We start from the raw sequence: 17,893 nt of genomic DNA on the forward strand, positions 1-17,893 counted from the left end.
GAGCGATAAATCCACCATAATCTGGACTACTTTTATAGTAGAGAACAATGCCTAGCAACAGAACTGGATTTGACTGTGCTTGAGCCGTCGAGACATAATTTCAGTTTGAAAATGGGAAGGGTCTACGAAGAACTTCTCGCTCGCCGGAAAGTTTATTATTCTTTACTCTTAATGCTCATCATGAGCTGAACGCTCTTTCTTAAGTCGTTCATCATATAATTTGTAGTATCTAAAAAACGAATTATATTTGTCAGTTGATCATACAAATATGATAATTGATATTTAATTATTGCCAACTAACAACTATAACTCAAATGTCTTAAAAATCTCGCGTTTTTCATGTAATACAAATTATATGGCGAGTTTCTCAAGGTACTCTTAAGAATTAAAGGTTATTTTCAAGTACCATTCACAGCTAATTTATCAAATATTTCCAAAACAAACATTTCAATTTTCGTGTATCTAAAAATATTTTGACATTTTGCATCAACAATATTAAAAGTTGTGAAACTATATATTTAGTTGCAATTAATTGCTAATTCAGTTTTATAATAACTTGAGCATTTAAAGTAAGTTGAATAGCTGAATTGTTAAAGTGCTGCCATGATGCATTGAGTGGGTTAGTTTTCCGATCGTATATCATGGCTTGCTTATGTTTTGAATAATTTAGGGTTTCGTTATTTCAGCATTTTTAAAACGATTTTGCCAATGTAAAACGTGAAATGCAAAAAAGTGAGCAACACGAGAGTCAGTTGCATGTTGCAGCTGCTGTTGCCAAACCAAGCAGAGAGCAGGAGGCTATGAGAAAGAGTTGAGCAGCTGAAGAAGCGGACGCCAGAGCTGGTGAAATAGTCGCATAATGATGTCTACGATAAATTTTACAAATCCTCGAGCAAGCTTATACTCCTTGCGTGTCTTGCTATGCGCTTCCTCTGCCTGCTCCCCCCGCTGCATCATCTGAGCCACTCTCTGCTGTCATTGTCGTTTCCTTTAGTTTTGTTTCAGAGGAAGAGCAGCGGAAGTAGAGACTGAGAGCGACGTGGTTGTGGCAACCTTTAAAATATTTTTGCAATTTATTTGCACACACACTCACACACACACATGGATACTCGCACATGCTTATGCACTTAACTGCATTCGCATACATATGCAAAATAAAGTGATTACAAAGTCTGCACACTCACACATTCCTCACTCAAAGGAGAACTCATGCTTTAATGCATTTGGCAACATTAAGGCAAGGAATTCTCATTTACATATGCTCATTCACATGTATGCGTGAGTATGAGTGTGTAGGTGTGTGTGCTTGATTTGTTTGCACGCTCTCGTGTCAGTAGGCATTACAAGCAAATATTTACGAATATTGTGTCATAATAGCAAACATTTACATGGTATCACGCATTGTTTATATTTTTGCTGCCACACGAAAATTAAAAGAAACGCACATTTACAAATAATGAAAACTAATTAATATTGTATTCAATTAGTTTCCAAAAGCAAAATATTACTTTCATAGCATAATTTCATAGAATGATCTACATTAATTCTACTAATCAGCATCAAAACTTGAGCAGATACATGTATTATCATTTAACATTCGATACTACATAATGTCTGACATGCTTTCTTGATGTATTTGGATATTTAAAAAAATCCACTACTCTTTATTAATGCAAAACGTAATTATATTTTTGTGTAAGTGAACACTTTGAAATATCCCATATAAAATCGTGTTTAAGCAAAACAAAACGTTTTATATATTCAAGTTAATATTCTAGTTTACTTTTAATAAATGTATTTTATTTGAATCTCACTCTCACAGTTACGATACTGAACTCACTCTTATATTGTAAATATTGTATTTTGATGTAATACCCTACATATATATTTCGTCTATAAATTTACCTGTTGCACGAAACAAACAAATTGCATTTGAAACTAAGTGAAAATCTTGTCACGTTCTCCATGTCACGTTACAAATTTCAAATTAAATTAAATACATACAAAAGAGAAAAGAGAATTCAATCAAAATTATGTTCAGAAAAATAAAACTGATTGTTAAACCTACAACTCATAGGTTGAAGGGTATTTTAATTTTGCGCCTGCAGGAAATATATGCAACAGGCCGAAGATGACATCTCCTAACCCATCAAGTTTACATTTTCTTTATCAGCGTCAACAGCCGAGACGATATAGTCCGTCTGTCCGTCCGTTTGAACACCTAGATCCCAGTGACGAATTTTCCTTCGATAGAAGGAAACAAATCGAATAATATCAAAAAATAACTAAAGTGTTTGTGATTGCTGAATTAAAGTATTTTGGATTTCGATCGTATAAAAGATACTGAAGTTATTTGATAGATACTTTTGTATGGCAAAAAACGTCTACTTTACGGTTCTTAAATCTGGTATTTTTTGTACAATACGGTATATGTTGAATATAGTACTTTATCGATATACCAAAAATAGACTTCGGTATATTTCAGTATATTAATTTTGTATATTTTAAGAATATGTTAATAATACACTGTTTTGGTTTTATTGGCAATGTGTAGCAGGTATCTTACAGTCGAGCCCACTTGACTCTAGCTTTCTTACTTGTTTCATTATGTTTTGAAAATATTTCGTTCTATGTTTATTCTTAAACGAATTCTTAAACGTAGAGAGTAATAGAGCGCGCTCATGCTCTCCCTCGCTACCATCGATGTCTCTGCAGCCTAAGAGCGCAGTAACCAGCACCGCAATTTCGCTGACAACGTCAACCGTAACAACAACAACAACCGCAACTGTATCGACAGCGCGTTTAACGACATCATCAGCTAGCAGCGCAAACATTACTACGTCTGTCGCTGCGCTGCCCGAAAAAAGAACAAAACAATGAACCTATTAAGCCGGCTGTGCAGACTGGTATGGATCGCTACATTCAAATTAAAAGAAAGATGAGCCCTCTAAATTCTCAACGCAAAATAACCCGTGGCAATGCTAGCCTAGCTGCAATAGAAACGGACATGAACTCGAACCGATTCAAAATCTTGGCAGACGCCTATGAGGTTGAGGCGGCCGAATCTACTGAAGTCGAGAAAAGGAAGCCAAAGCCTCCGCCTATTTATATACGAGAAAAAGTTCCAATGTTCTCGTCAACAAAATTATTGAGCTTATTGGCAAGGATAACTTCCACATAATACCCCTTGTAAAGGGCAACATTCACGAAACAAAAGTTCAAATGAAGTCTGAAGATAATTACAGAGTATTATCGAAATATCTTACCGATAATAAAAAGAACTTTTACACGTATCAGCTTAAAAGCAGCAAGGGTTTGCAAGTCGTACTCAAGGGTATAGAATCTGAAGTAACGCCTGCAGAGATAACAAAGGCACTACAAGAGAAGGGATTTAGCGCAAAGACAGTCTTCAATATCCTTAACAGGGATAGAAAGCCGCAGCCACTCTTTAAGGTTGAGCTCGAGCCAGACAATAAGCCCCTGAAGAAATACGAAGTGCACCCTATATACAATCTTCAGTTCCTGCTGCATCGCCGAATTACAGTTGAGGAACCGCACAAACGCAATGGTCCGGTACAATGTGCGAACTGCCAAGAATATGGTCATACAAGGTCATACTGTAAACTGCGCCCGGTGTGTGTAGTTTGTGGAGAGCTTCATGACTCCGCACACTGCCCAGCGAGCAAAGATGACTGCAACTCGAAAAAAGTGCGGCAACTGCGGTGGCAATCACACTGCTAACTATAGAGGTTGCCCAGTTTATAAGGATCTGAAAAGCCGCATTCATCAAAAAGGAATTACCGCCCGCACCCAAAATAAAACGTTGAAAGTCTCCAGATCAAACCCTGAAGTCTTCTTCTCGACTGCAGCCAGATCCTCACTAGGACCTATTAACTCTGACAAAAGTGTGACATACGCAAGCGCTTTAAAATCAGGACCGGCTATCCCTGCCTCAAAAAGTTCATTTCTGCAATCAGCATACCAAGAACCGAACATGGCTCAGCAACATCAATCGCCGGAGCAGTCAAAAAGCAACTTCGAAGCTATGATATGCAGCTTACAACAAAGCCTTACAGAATTTATGTCATTTATGCGCACAACTATGCAAGATTTAATGCGAAACCAAAATCTATTGATTGAAATGCTGGTTTCACAACAATCCAAATAATGACTCCCCTACGGATCTCTACGTGGAACGCTAACGGCGTTTCACAGCATAAACTTGAGTTAGCTCAATTCCTACTCGACAATCAAATCGACGTAATGCTGCTTTCAGAAACACACCTTACAAACAAATACAATTTTCATCTTCGAGGATATACTTTCTACGGAACAAATCATCCAGACGGTAAAGCACATGGTGGGACTGGAATTCTAATCAGAAGCCGTATTAAGCACTACTATCATAACAAATTTGCTAAAAACTACCTACAGGCCACATCTATAAATATAAAACTAAATACCGGCAACGAACTTACACTAGCCGCCGTATACTGCCCCCCTCGCTTCACTATAGCTGAAGATGAGTTTATGCAGTTTTTCAACTCACTAGGAGACCACTTCATAGCAGCAGGAGACTACAATGCCAAGCACACACACTGGGGATCTCGTCTCGTGACTCCAAAAGGAAAGCAGCTCTACAATGCCATTATCAACGCCAAGAACAAGCTCGACTATGTTTCTCCTGGCACACCAACATACTGGCCGGCAGACCCAAAGAAACTGCCCGATTTAATAGACTTTGCGATTACCAAAAACATTCCAAAAAAATCTGATAAGCGCCGAATGCCTTTCGGATCTTTCATCTGACCACTCGCCTATACTGTTTATTCTACTCCGGCATCCAGGAACATTGGAACAATCACTAAAATTGACCTCACAGAAAACTAATTGGATTAAGTACAGAAAGTATATAAGCTCACACATTGAGCTAAGTCCCCATCTCAATAATGAAGCCGACGTAGACAGCTTTGTTAATTCACTGGAGTCTGTACTTGTCTCTGCAGCCCAAGCTTCAACACCTCAAACCATAAATACACAAAGCAATCGAAAGAAGACAAATCTACAAATCGAGCAGCTCGTCCTCGAAAAGCGACGCTTACGTCGAGAGTGGCAATTCCACAGATCGCCATCTTCTAAGCAACGTTTAAGACATGCCTCACGTGAACTTACTAAAGCTCTACAGCAAGAAGAAGCATATGTCCAACGCCACTACATAGAGCAATTGTGTACTTCTAGTACGAAAAACTCACTATGGAGAGCTCACCCTACTCTGAGCTCACCGAAAGAAGCCGTGATGCCTATAAGAAATCCCACAGGAGGCTGGGCGCGTAGCGATGCAGACAGAGTTAGCACGTTTGCCAACCACCTTAAAAATGTATTCCAACCAAATCCTGCCACGAGTGCGTTTACTCTGCCGACTTTATCAAATGAGCCTCAGCTTCAACGTGAGCCAATCGAATTTCGCCCAAATGAAATCGTTAGCATCATCAAAAATCAACTGAATCCGAAAAATCCCGGGATGCGACCTCATAACTCCCAAAATGATCATCGAGCTCCCATATTGCGCCGTTTGCACTATCACCCAGCTTTTCAACACCATCGCAAAACTTGGCTACTATCCAATGAGATGGAAGAAGTCAATTATAATAATGATAGCAAAGCCGGGAAAAGACCACACAGTCTCCACGTCGTATAGACCTATAAGCCTACTTTCATGCTTATCTAAACTCTTTGAAAAATGCGTTTTGATTCGGATAAACACGTACCTAAGACTCCAGGAAGGAATCCCGTCACATCAATTTGGGTTTCGTGAAAAGCACGGAACAATTGAGCAGGTCAACCGGATAACATCAGAAATTCGGAACGCGTTCGAAAAACGAGAGTACTGTACTGCCATATTTTTAGATGTCTCTCAAGCATTTGACAGAGTCTGGCTAGAAGGTCTAATGTACAAGATCAAGACAATGCTCCCCAGCAACACCCATAAGCTTTTAGAGTCTTACCTTTACGACAGAAAATTTGTTGTGAGATGCAACTCTGCTATATCTGATGTTTTCACTGTTGGAGCTGGAGTTCCTCAAGGTAGTGTGCTAGGGCCAACACTATACGTCCTCTACACAGCAGACATCCCGACAAGCACACGAATAACAACATCTACGTTTGCTGATGATACAGCTATTCTTAGCCGCTCAAAATGCCCGAGGCAAGCAACTGCGCAGCTAGCTCTTCATATGGTCGATGTTGAAAAATGGCTATCAGATTGGCGAATTAGAGTGAACGAACAAAAATGCAAGCACGTTACATTCACCCTGAACAGACAAAACTGCCCGCCGCTAACGTTAAACAACACTCCACTCCCGCAAGCAAACGAAGTGACATATCTAGGAGTACACCTCGACAGAAGACTCACATGGCGCCGGCACATTGAAGCCAAAAGAACACACCTAAAGCTAAAAGCCAGCAGCCTTCATTGGCTTATCAACGCTCGGTCTCCCCTTAGCCTTGAATATAAAGTCCTGCTGTATAACTCGGTACTAAAACCTATATGGATGTACGGCTCCCAATTATGGGGGAGTGCCAGCAATAGTAATATTGACATAGTCCAGCGAGCTCAGTCGAAGATCTTGAGAACCATCACCGGGGCACCGTGGTACGTTCGCAACGAAAACATACAACGCGACTTAAACATCCTACCAGTCAAAGAAGTGATCGCAGAACAGAAGGAAAAGTACTTTACCAAGCTACTGTTGCACCCTAACCACCTGGCGAGAGGTCTAACAAGGTTGAGCAACCAATCACGTCTTCGTCGTAATGATTTACCTACCCAGCGACCGACCTGAGGGACGCGCAACCAGAATGCAGTTTTAACACACTGTTAGCTAAATTTTAATGTTAAGATTCGTAAACTTATTGTTAGTCTCAAAATCTAGAGAAGATTCAATAAATAAAAGCAAAGTCCTCAAAAAAAAAATGTTTAGTAATTTATGTTATATACATCTCAATTTCCAACGTATTCTTTTCATATACTGAATGTCTTTTTGTTTTGTCATTTGTCAAGTTTGGAAAATCGTTAAATTCTATTATATTTTTTTATCAATTTGAGGAATATTGTTATTGAATATATGTTTTAATGTTTTATTCAAAATCACTTGAATATTTCTTTATGTAATGAATATTAATAAAAATTATTTGTATTTAAAGTTGCTGCAATCATTGCGATTTAGGGATGCATGCAAATGATGTCTGCTTATGGATAATTCAATCAGAATTAATTATACACAAAATATATTCTCTGCCACAAATTTCGCATGTGCAAAAATTAGCTACACACAAAGAGAGAGTGTATAACATTAATATAGATGTTTGTGTGTTTTCTTATGCATATCAATATGTTTATTTATTTTATTTCGCCATTATGTTTGAATTTAAATTTTGTTGACACGAACTTGTTGTTGCTCGCTCAACAACTGTTGTTATTTGACTGTGTTGTGATTCGGTGTGTACAACAGCTGGAACAGAAACAGAAACGGAAACAGAATCACCGCGGTGGCAACAGTTAAATGAATAAAATCCATTTCAAGCTATTAATCAAATGTCAGCATGTACACCGTGAAGGGCAGCAACAACAGCGCCAAAATGCTGGATGTATGTGGTGTGGATTCAGCTTTGGATCTGGGGCAGCCGCTTGGACCTGCTGCACAGCAGGGTAAACTCGTTTTATAATTGAATTGATCCCATTATGTAGATGGAAACGGGTTTACATTTCGTTTCATCTCGTCTCGTCTCGTTCGTTTCGCATAGCACAAAATGGCGGACAGCGTCGGGCCGTGCAACTTCCGGTCTGGAGCTGAGTGAGACAAAGAGAGAGAGAGAGAGCGAACTGAAAGTTGCAGTTGCCTGGCATAAATAGTAAATGGAAAGCAACTCGCCAAACAGAGAATGACGGCACAACAGCTCGTCTTTCACTTGATTTTCCTGCTGCTGCTGCCTTTCCCATTGGAGGAGGAGGCAGACAACAAGCTGGGTTACAGTTTGAACTAAATAAATTGAATTTAGTGCTTATGCTCTGTCTCGACATTCGTTTTTTAATTTCATTCTGGTCTCAAGCCAGCCAAAAGCAAAGAGCTAACCACGACCCTTTCCTCGGTAGATGGATTTAGATCAGCCCGTTGAATTTATTCCTTCACTCTACTGTTTTTGTAGTTGTTTGATTTGCCTCGCTGCGAATGCATTTATACTTGTATATACACCTCTAGTATTCAAGTGCTTTTCATTTCCCCTTTCAAAGTGCTTTAATTGCACCTGCAATCTGGTAATTTCATTAGCGCTGCGAGGCTATGATTACTAATTCAAATTAACAGCCAATTGCTCTGCTGAAATCATAAGAAAATTGTAAAGCTTGATTAGCAATTAAAGGTGGAAGCTAAAAAGGTTATGCACAAATCAATTTAAGATAAACGTCTTCACTAATAAAAAGTTAATAATTTTGAAATACTTTTATTACTCTTAAATTTAAAGTGTAAATGTAATTTAAATAATTATAACTTTATTAATTTGAAATTTAGATTGTGAATACTGCACTGAAGATAATAAAATAAGAGTAACATTTTAATATTTATTTTTATTATATATTATTGAATCTATATCATTGAATCTATATATATTGAATCTATATCATATGAATTGAAATAATTGTGAACGAATTTCATTAGTCTTAAATTTAGTGTGTACATTCTGAGCTGGAATAAAATCGTTAAAATTAAATTTATCTTCAAGTCCGCATGTTCAACACAAAATTCAATATCCATGCCAAGCGATTTGAGTAGCTATGAAAATGTTGCAGATTAACATGAAGAAAAAGCTGGCAGTTGCCGCGTGCTCCATGTTGCCGCATAAGAGTGCTGCAGTTGCAAGCCTGTGTCACGTACTGTGGCAACTGTCCATATCAAATGCAAACCCATGTCGATAAATTTACATACACATGCTCCCAGCTGAGACTGTGTGCAAGTATGTCTAGACAAAGCAGAACGTTCCAGAGCAGTGTGTGTGTGTGTGTGTGTGTGTGTGTGCAATACATTTCAACAATGTGGCACATAGAACAAAATGCATAAATCATTGTTCGTGTATTCGCTTGTGGCAGAAAGCGTAAATATTTTAGCTGCTGTCGTTGCTCTGTTTTCTTAGCTTTTGTTTTCCCTTGTCCAAGAATACATTGATAATGAACCATATTCATAGATTGATAGCCATTGTACTTAAGAAGACCAGACAACATTTTGCCACAGCTCAAGACAATGTTCCGCCTTCAGTTTAAATTATTGTTTCAACTGCAAAAAGTGAAATCTGTGCAACATTTTATAGAAATCAATAAGCACACTCAATAGCAATCGCGATTGCAATTGCAACATTTCTCTGGCCACGCCTGCCACACACAGAGGCGAGCGATGGGGGCAACTTGGTCGTGCAACAACAAAGGGACATCATTTAGCAGCTGCATCCGTAAAGTCTTATCATTGGGGGATTTTGATGTATTACAACGAGTCTGTGAGCTCATTGGTATGCAGCAGCTTTAGCTCTGCAAGCCATCTGCAGCATGAAGGATGTGACAGGATCAAGAATCGGACATCCAGGGCCGCCTCACACTTTCAACATGCTAGCAAAATACTTTTTAAAATATGTAAAGCACAACTAAAAACTTAAGTAAATTTGTTTGGCATTTTCCTTAAATAAATTGTACATCCTTCTAAACTTAAAAAAATACAATTTGTAAATACGTGAAAATTGTAAAAGTAAAATTAACTTAATTTAGAGTAATTACATTTAAATATAGATTATTATTATTATATCATAAATATTTTATTACAACTGTTCTATAACAGATATTAAATATATATAAATGTACTTACAACTAATTAAATTTTTAAAACTATAATCTTTGAAAGATAATTATATCTTAAAAAAAAGGTATTTAATTATTTTATTATATTGCAAATTTTTAAGAATAATTTTAAAAGATATTAATAGAAATATTGTAACAATATTCATTAACAAATCATCAAGTCTTGACCGGCTTCTTTAATAATTATATTTAACCTTCAAGCAGATCGAATTTCAGCATCTGATGAGCTTGAAATTTAAAAAATGGCTAGCTTGTTATTCTAATTTTATATTTCTAATTTACTTTTTTTATTTATTATAGTTTATTTGAACAGAATATAAAAGAAATACACTATATATACCAAGCTAGATTAATTTATTGCGATTCTTTTCACTCAATGCATGTGCTTAAAAACAAATATTCTAAGTATTTGGTTGAACTTTAGCAAAAACTATTTGAGGAATCGAAAATATGTTGCCCAGCTCATGATTAACTCTTTCCAGATTGTTGCAATTTTTGAGGCAGCCCTTTTTAAATTGTGGCCCTGAGCCAAGAAAAAACCTTTTTGCCACAGGAATCTGAGCATTTTGCCACACCTGAACATAAGCTTCATTTGTCTTTGGTCAAACAAACAAACAGTAGGTCATGCAGATACACACACTGAAAGCCAGAGAGAGAGAGAGAGTGAGAGCGATAGGCGGAGAGAGAGAAAGAGGAGAGAAATATATAGAGACATAGGGACATACAAGCAAACTTATTGAAGAACTTGGGTTTGCAGGTCGGCACGCGTTTTTAGCATAAATTATCTATGGCATATGCCATGAAGTATGCTGTTATCTGCTGCTGCATAAAAATGTTCGAAAGTGTGTGCGAGAAGAGGGAGAAGAAGAGGAGCTGAACAGTATTCTTGTCGATCCATCGTCGCATGTCAGCAGCTGCTATGTTTAATTTACGCCCCCAGTTAAACGCAGGTAAATCCCATAAAGCGTTCCCCACAATGCAACGTCCACACTTTGCACTCGGCAACAGTAGGATAAATGGCTGGTATTTTATACTTACATACATACTACATTGAGAAGAGTGTTCGGTATGCATCAAATATCAACACCATTATTTGTGCTTTGCCATAGATTCATGTTATTCTCATTGTTGCTGTTGTTGTCGTTCCTGTTGTGGTGATGATGTTGATATTGTTACTGCAGCTCAAATGTCCATGCTCCATGTTGCAACATTGAATAAGCGGGTAGCGTGCGAGTAACTGGGTTAGTGTATACACACTCACACACTTACATACATTTGTTGGGCTGCAATGTTTATGGATGGCACAACAATAACGTTCCTTTTATAGATTTAGTTTTGTTTTCTATGGGATCAGGTTGGACCAAAATATAGGTTATTTATGCTGTAACTGTCGGCAAAACTAGTGGCTCAATTTAAACAAATATACTTTGTAGGCCTCTTAAGAGCTTTCATTTATTTAAGTTCATGTACTACTGTTATTTTTATACCCGCTACCCATAGGCTAGAAGGGTATTATAACTTTGTGCCTGCAGGCATATGTATTCTTGATCTGCGTCAACAGCTAAGAAGATATAGTCATGTCACAATTTTTGGTACAGACATTAATAACCACAGTATGATTCTTCAAAATTTGGTTGAAATCGGATAAAGGTTGTGGAAGTTATTTAAGAAATACAGCAAAAAACGCAAACTGCAATCGGGTCTAAGTTGCTTTGACTTACAGTTTCTTATATTTTGTACTCTATGGTATATTTTGAATATATTGCCATATCGATATACCAAAAGTAGCCTTCGGTATACTTTTAGTTTTTTTGTGACATGTTAATTTGGTATCTTTTCATTATTTACCTTTTATTCAAAATGTATAGTATTTCACTGACGAGCACACTCGATTGTCGCTTGTTGCTTTTATTGTTACGGCCTATAAAAACAACATACATGCAAAATTAAAAAATAGCATCTGATAAAATATTAAATTTTCAATATATAATTACAACGTTTGTAAAAAACGAACCTAGTCACAGATTTGTGTATTTATCACACAGAGTGATAAAAATATGATCCCAGGCCAGATGGAATAATTTTTATTTTTAAAAGAAGAAAAGCACTAACGATTCACCCAGGACGAAACTTTCAAGCCATATATACCAATAGTTTTAAGATAATTTTAAGTTGCAAGTCAAAGAGCCGCATCTCTCGACTTCAGTCTGATTTACACTCTAGTTTTGTGCAGGGCGTTTTCTTGTCGTTAGGGTTTCTCCAGCATCACTTTTAAACATATAACACTAATAAAGTTTAACTAAAAATAACTAAATATAAAGATGCAATTGTACATTTATTAGACGAATGAATAACTAAATTATCTATGAGAAATATAAAATTAAAATATGTGTTATATACATACATATATGTATATTTTCTATAGTAAGCTGTGTAGGAAGTTAGCACAATAACTTAAAGTATTTTACTCCAATTATGAAAAGTTCTTTATGTCGAAAATAACAAAATTTGCGTTTTCAATCAGTAGACATATTTGACCAAAAGAGTTTAATTGACTTCAAATAAATTGCTTGCTAAAAAGATTGTGATTGTTCTGATTTTGAGTTGTTTACATCTTGCTTTTTACAAGTAAATATTTGAATTTTCTTTGAATACATATATCTGTGACAAACAAATTATTTTGCTCATCTTATAACTCATGCAATGTGAAGGCTAATTGCCAACTTTTGGCCAAGGACCGACAATTGTTTTTAAACAACAAATTCACAGACTGTCAGCCATTTGGACTGAGTTGAAATATCAAATAAACAGAGCCAAGGAGTCACGCAAGGCTGAGAGGCAAATGTCAAGTGCTGTATATTGCATAGCCGGGGTCGACTGACTGTCCTACTGAGTGACTGACAAAGGCGAAAGGACAAAGCCCACTGCACTGGAAGAGCGCAGAGAGAAAGAGAGCGACTACTGACTGAATCACTGACTTTGTGAACGAAGAAAATGTCAAGTTGGCAGTGGAGAGACGAGAATTGTACGCATCGAGGAAGCAGCCTCTGCAACAGCCATTGCACTCTATAAGAGACAGAGATAAAGGGAGAGAGAGAGAGAGGGCAATTTTGGTTTGGACCCCAGACAAAGACTGAGATAAAGTTGGAGACGAAGACGAAGATGGAAATGGAAACGGATGGACGTCTTGTCACATTTAGTGCACTTCTACTTAGGCAGCCCAAGCCAAGATGCACAACAAAAGACACGACGCAAATTGAAAACGAAATACTCCGACTTCAACTTCAACTACAACGAAATGTGACTGAAATGCTGCGTTTATCCACGTTTTTCTTGCCCCCTATTTTTTGTTGAGCCATTCTGCAAGTAAGAATGCGCAGATATTCTTCTACTTTTTTTTTTGTATAAATATTTAAATAGTTTAAAGTGCAGAGTGAGGGTGTGTGTGTGCCTGTGACTTGGCAATTTGAGTGCATTGTTGCTGTCACACGAGAGGGCAAGCCATTAAGTACATTAATTTAATGCAGAACTCTGGCCACACATTCGCTTGCCGCTTGCCGCTTGCCGCTTTCCTCTTCTCTTCTTTTCTCTTCTTTTAACGGGTGTGCCCCAGTTTTCAATCCCATTCACAGTCTGTCAGCTTTCATTTGAGCTTTCAGTAATGGCAATCAAATTAAAGCGCTCAATGCACTTGAATGGCAACAACGCCGAGTCGCTTGCAGTTTTTCGCTTTTTTCCCTCCTCATTTCACTGTGCGGTTCATTTGATTTAGCTGCCTCCCTTTGAGCCCAAAAAAAAACGGAATTATCTGCTCTCTGACGAAATGAGTTCGATTTTGGAAACTTGCTGTGCCCAAAACTGCATCATTTTCAATTGCCGTTGCATTGAGCGCATTAAAAGATGTCCAAGTTCGTCAAATTGCTTTAAAGGGAACAGAGTATTTTATTACTTATTAAACTATGTCAACTTGATTAAATATTTAATATTTTAATACGTGCAACATAAGTATGAATTACAACTATTATTCAATTCAAATAAAATAGCACACTCGACTGTAACTTTCTTACTTGTTTTGTACTTACAATAGTAACTGTATGAGAAAAATCGCCTACTTGCTATGGGTCTTAGTATCTTTGACTGACAATCTGGTATATTTTGTACTCTATGGCTTATTTCGAATGTATTACTAATTAATTTAGTACTGTGTAACTTTATATTATTTTAATTTGGTTTATTTTAAAATTAATACCGCACTATTTTACTTTTATTTGAAATGGGTAGCGGATATCTTATAGTCGAACACATTCGACGGTAGCTTTCATTCTTGTTTCTCTCGCAGTGCTTACGTCTCAAGCGCCTCAAAACTTAATCGTCATATCCAAAATTCAATTTAATTACATACTTAACTTGTTTGTTTTAAATAGCAATTTTTAATAGAGTTAACCAATAAAAATATCAGCTCATAATTGCCATAACATTTGTTTAATTATGGCTACATGAATAAAGCGATGCTGGACAGCCAATTAACGTTGGAAATACAAATCGCTTTGAAGTTAGTAAACAAGTCTCTTGAATGGATATTAATTTAACAAGTTGACGATAGCAAAGTGGAGGAACGGAAACATAACTGGCAGAGCCTGTAGCTTCCGTCCAGGAATGAGATGTTGACCGTGTTCCTCTTTCTCTCTCTGTTTGCCAGGATGAGAATCTCTATCTCCACTTCCATTGCCATCTGGTTGTCAACCGGGAGCTGGTCTAGTTCAGTTTGTCCAGATTATAGTGCCTTAGTAGTCGCCGTGACAGTTCACGTTGTACAACTTGAACTTATTTCCGTTTCCGGCCGCTTCACGGAATACAATTAACATTGCGTCCAGCGGATGCTTATGCCACGCCCATGGCGCAAAGGCGCTGAAAGGGCGATGCGATGCGAAACAAAAGCTTATGCATAAATTACGAACTAGAGCCACCAGATAAGTGCGATAAATTATCAGGCAGCTAAGAACCGAATGCAATCTGCTGCAATTCCTACAGTTCCCTTTTCCTCTATTCTTGTTGCTGCCTTTTTAAAACTATCCCTTTCCACACTCACATCTAAACAACTGCACTGGGGCTTTTCTAAGCAAAACTTTTTGTTTGGGTGTCAAGAAAAAAAAGAGAAGGAAATAAAATAACTCAAAACATTGTCATAGGAAAACACACACACACATACACACACACACACATTTGAACACTCCCACACGCATGTCTTTTGTTCAGTCTTAAGCAGCCTTTTAGCCTTTTGGCTGTTGTTGCTGGTGTTGATGTTGTCCTTGTTTTTTGTAGCCAGCGCCAACAGCAACAGCAGACAGGAAACGGAAGTTTCAACGCGCAGCGGAAATTATTGTTTAGCCTTATTGTTTAGACTGCTTTAGAAATTTGTTTGTCGAATTATGCTCCGTATTCATGCATTCATTCATTCATTCATTCGGTCTCATCTCATGGGCATTCAGCCTGCGTTCGCCTGCGTTTCTCGTTAGTTTTCTCGCCGACTAATTTTCGGGGCGTGTTTTTTGCCTACAAATTTATGGCTGCCAAAAATTGTTAGCCGAACATCGCACTCCCCAAGACACACCCGTGCTAATGCCTTAAACATGCTGATTCACATGCAGACATCGCCGCGAACAGGCAAACAATGTCCTGCATTCAAAACTCAAAGTTAACTTCGCAGTTTCAGCAAATAATTCAACAAGGAATGGCACATGTCCTTACTTAGCAAAGTTCTTCAAATTTCCACTTAATTACAAGTTTAAAAGTTCTACTTTCTATGCTTTTTGTATATAGAAATATATTGATAAAAACAAATTCATATTGAAAGATTTTTAAATATTCAGTTTACAAACTAGAAACTCATTTTTAAAAATATGTATTAATTCTAGGAATACCTACTATGTAAATTATGTGGTACTTGAGCAACCTTAAAACGGTTCTCAATTTTTAATTAAAGTTCGTTTGAATAAATTCTCATCTCTTACCATATTCTCTTGCCTCGGATTAGAACATAATTGCCAATTGTTTCTAATTAACAGCCTTAAAAGCAAATTACGGCCTATCAATTCAAGACAATAATTTAATGAATTTTTAAGACCCTTAAAAGAATGGTTCATTAACAATAAAAATTATGTGACATCAGCGAAAATGGCGCACGGAATGCGATGCTTTCAAGGTAATTAAACTTTGGTTGTTTCCCTCGAAATGAATTTGGGCAAAAGGTATAACAACAATAAGGTCGAGACCTTTGTTGAGCTCGTGCTTATGCACGTATGCCGAGGAATTCCACAACATTTTAAATGCATTTTAAGGGGACTTTCTGCCAGCAGAGGAAGCACCAGGTAAATTATGGAAAGATTATGAGCTCAAAAGCAACGCGAAATCCAGGAAGATGTTTTTTTCAACGAGACACCAGAAAAAAATCTATTAAAATAAATTGCAATGCATTTTTTACATGGAAATTAACAGCAACAAGAATACAAAGAAAAAAAGGAAGAAGCGAAAATGTAAGCGAAGTCAGGTCAGACGACTGTTGATGCCCACAAAGACAAAAGAAACTGCACAGGGATCAGGGACCACGCACTGAATAATTCATGAGTGTCGCCTCGTCTTTGGCCATTGCCATTTTCGAGACGCGGCCGAAATGAAAGGCGTTCTATGGTAGTAAGTATTATATTTAATAAGCTGCGGGGAAGGACACCAAGGCTATCAAAAATTCAAAAGTTCCACGGCCAATGTGTAACGCGTCGTATACGCAACGCGGCACAGTAAAATTTTGACAAATATCGTTGCCTACTTTCAGGCTGCCTGTCGACTGCCGATTTAGCTTAATCATTTAATAAAACTTTTATGCTGACGACGCAACGGCGACATATATATCGATGCCCCCACTTCGCTTTTCTTTTTTTTTTTTGTTGTGTAGCTTCTCTCTTCTTTCTCAATTACTTTTGTTGTCATTCTCTTTTCGCATTGTGCTTCGTGTTCTTTGGCGCTCTCTTGTGGCAAACAGCAGACACTTATTAGCCTTCTTCTCTGCCTTTTCGCTTTCGTTTTTTTTTTTTTTTTTGCTTTTTGTCATCATTTCAGACTTTAAATTATATCAATTTCTTTTGTGCATTGTACTCCATTGTCGACGGCGCTTAAGTCTATTGTCGCCTAAACGCGGTTAACTTGATGATGGTCGAGGCTGTCCAAAGTGAGCACAGTTTAATTAGCAGCTCAATTTGTGCCACACCATTCATAATCCCTTGCTGCCGGGTATGCTAAATTCAAATCACTTAGATTTCAAACATTTTCGCAGCATTTCAACTAAAATACGTTTATGCAAAAGTTACTTCACCTGACGGACGAACGCGAGTCACAAATTTGCCATTTTTATGTGTCCCATAAACACGAACACGTCAATACGACGGCGGCCTGGCAGAATGCCTGAAAGAATGCCGAGCTCAAAACCTGAACTGAACTGAACTGAGCTGAAAAATTTGGCAATGCATGTGAACGCCTTTGGCAACGCGTAGGACATAAGCGCATAGCGCATACGCACCGTGGTATCCCAAAGTACAAACATATGCAAAATCATCAACTGAAAATTTGCATACAAATGCCATACATATGCCGCAATGTCGTTGTGTTAGTGCAGCGTGTGTGTGAGTGTGTGTGTTTATGTACGAAGTATTTCTGTTGCAATTTCCGGCTACTATAACCGGAAGTGGAGCTGCTCAAAAATTCATGCAACCGTAAAAGAAGCAAAGTGCGCCAATAAGCCGTGTGCTGGAGAAGAGAGGAGAGGAGATGAGAGGCAAACGTAGATGAGAGGCAAACGTAGACGAGGAGGAAAGGAGCCCAGGGTAAATCGTACAACGGAAACGGCAGTTGAGACGAAGCATTGCGAGTCGAATTCACTGCCAGTTTTGGTCACATTTCACTGGCAAAACTCTTTATATATTTTGTGCTCGTCGATTCTCCCTG

Source organism: Drosophila sulfurigaster, chromosome 2R, assembly GCF_023558435.1.
Source record: "Drosophila sulfurigaster albostrigata strain 15112-1811.04 chromosome 2R, ASM2355843v2, whole genome shotgun sequence".
NCBI classification, from domain to species: Eukaryota; Metazoa; Arthropoda; class Insecta; order Diptera; family Drosophilidae; genus Drosophila; species Drosophila sulfurigaster.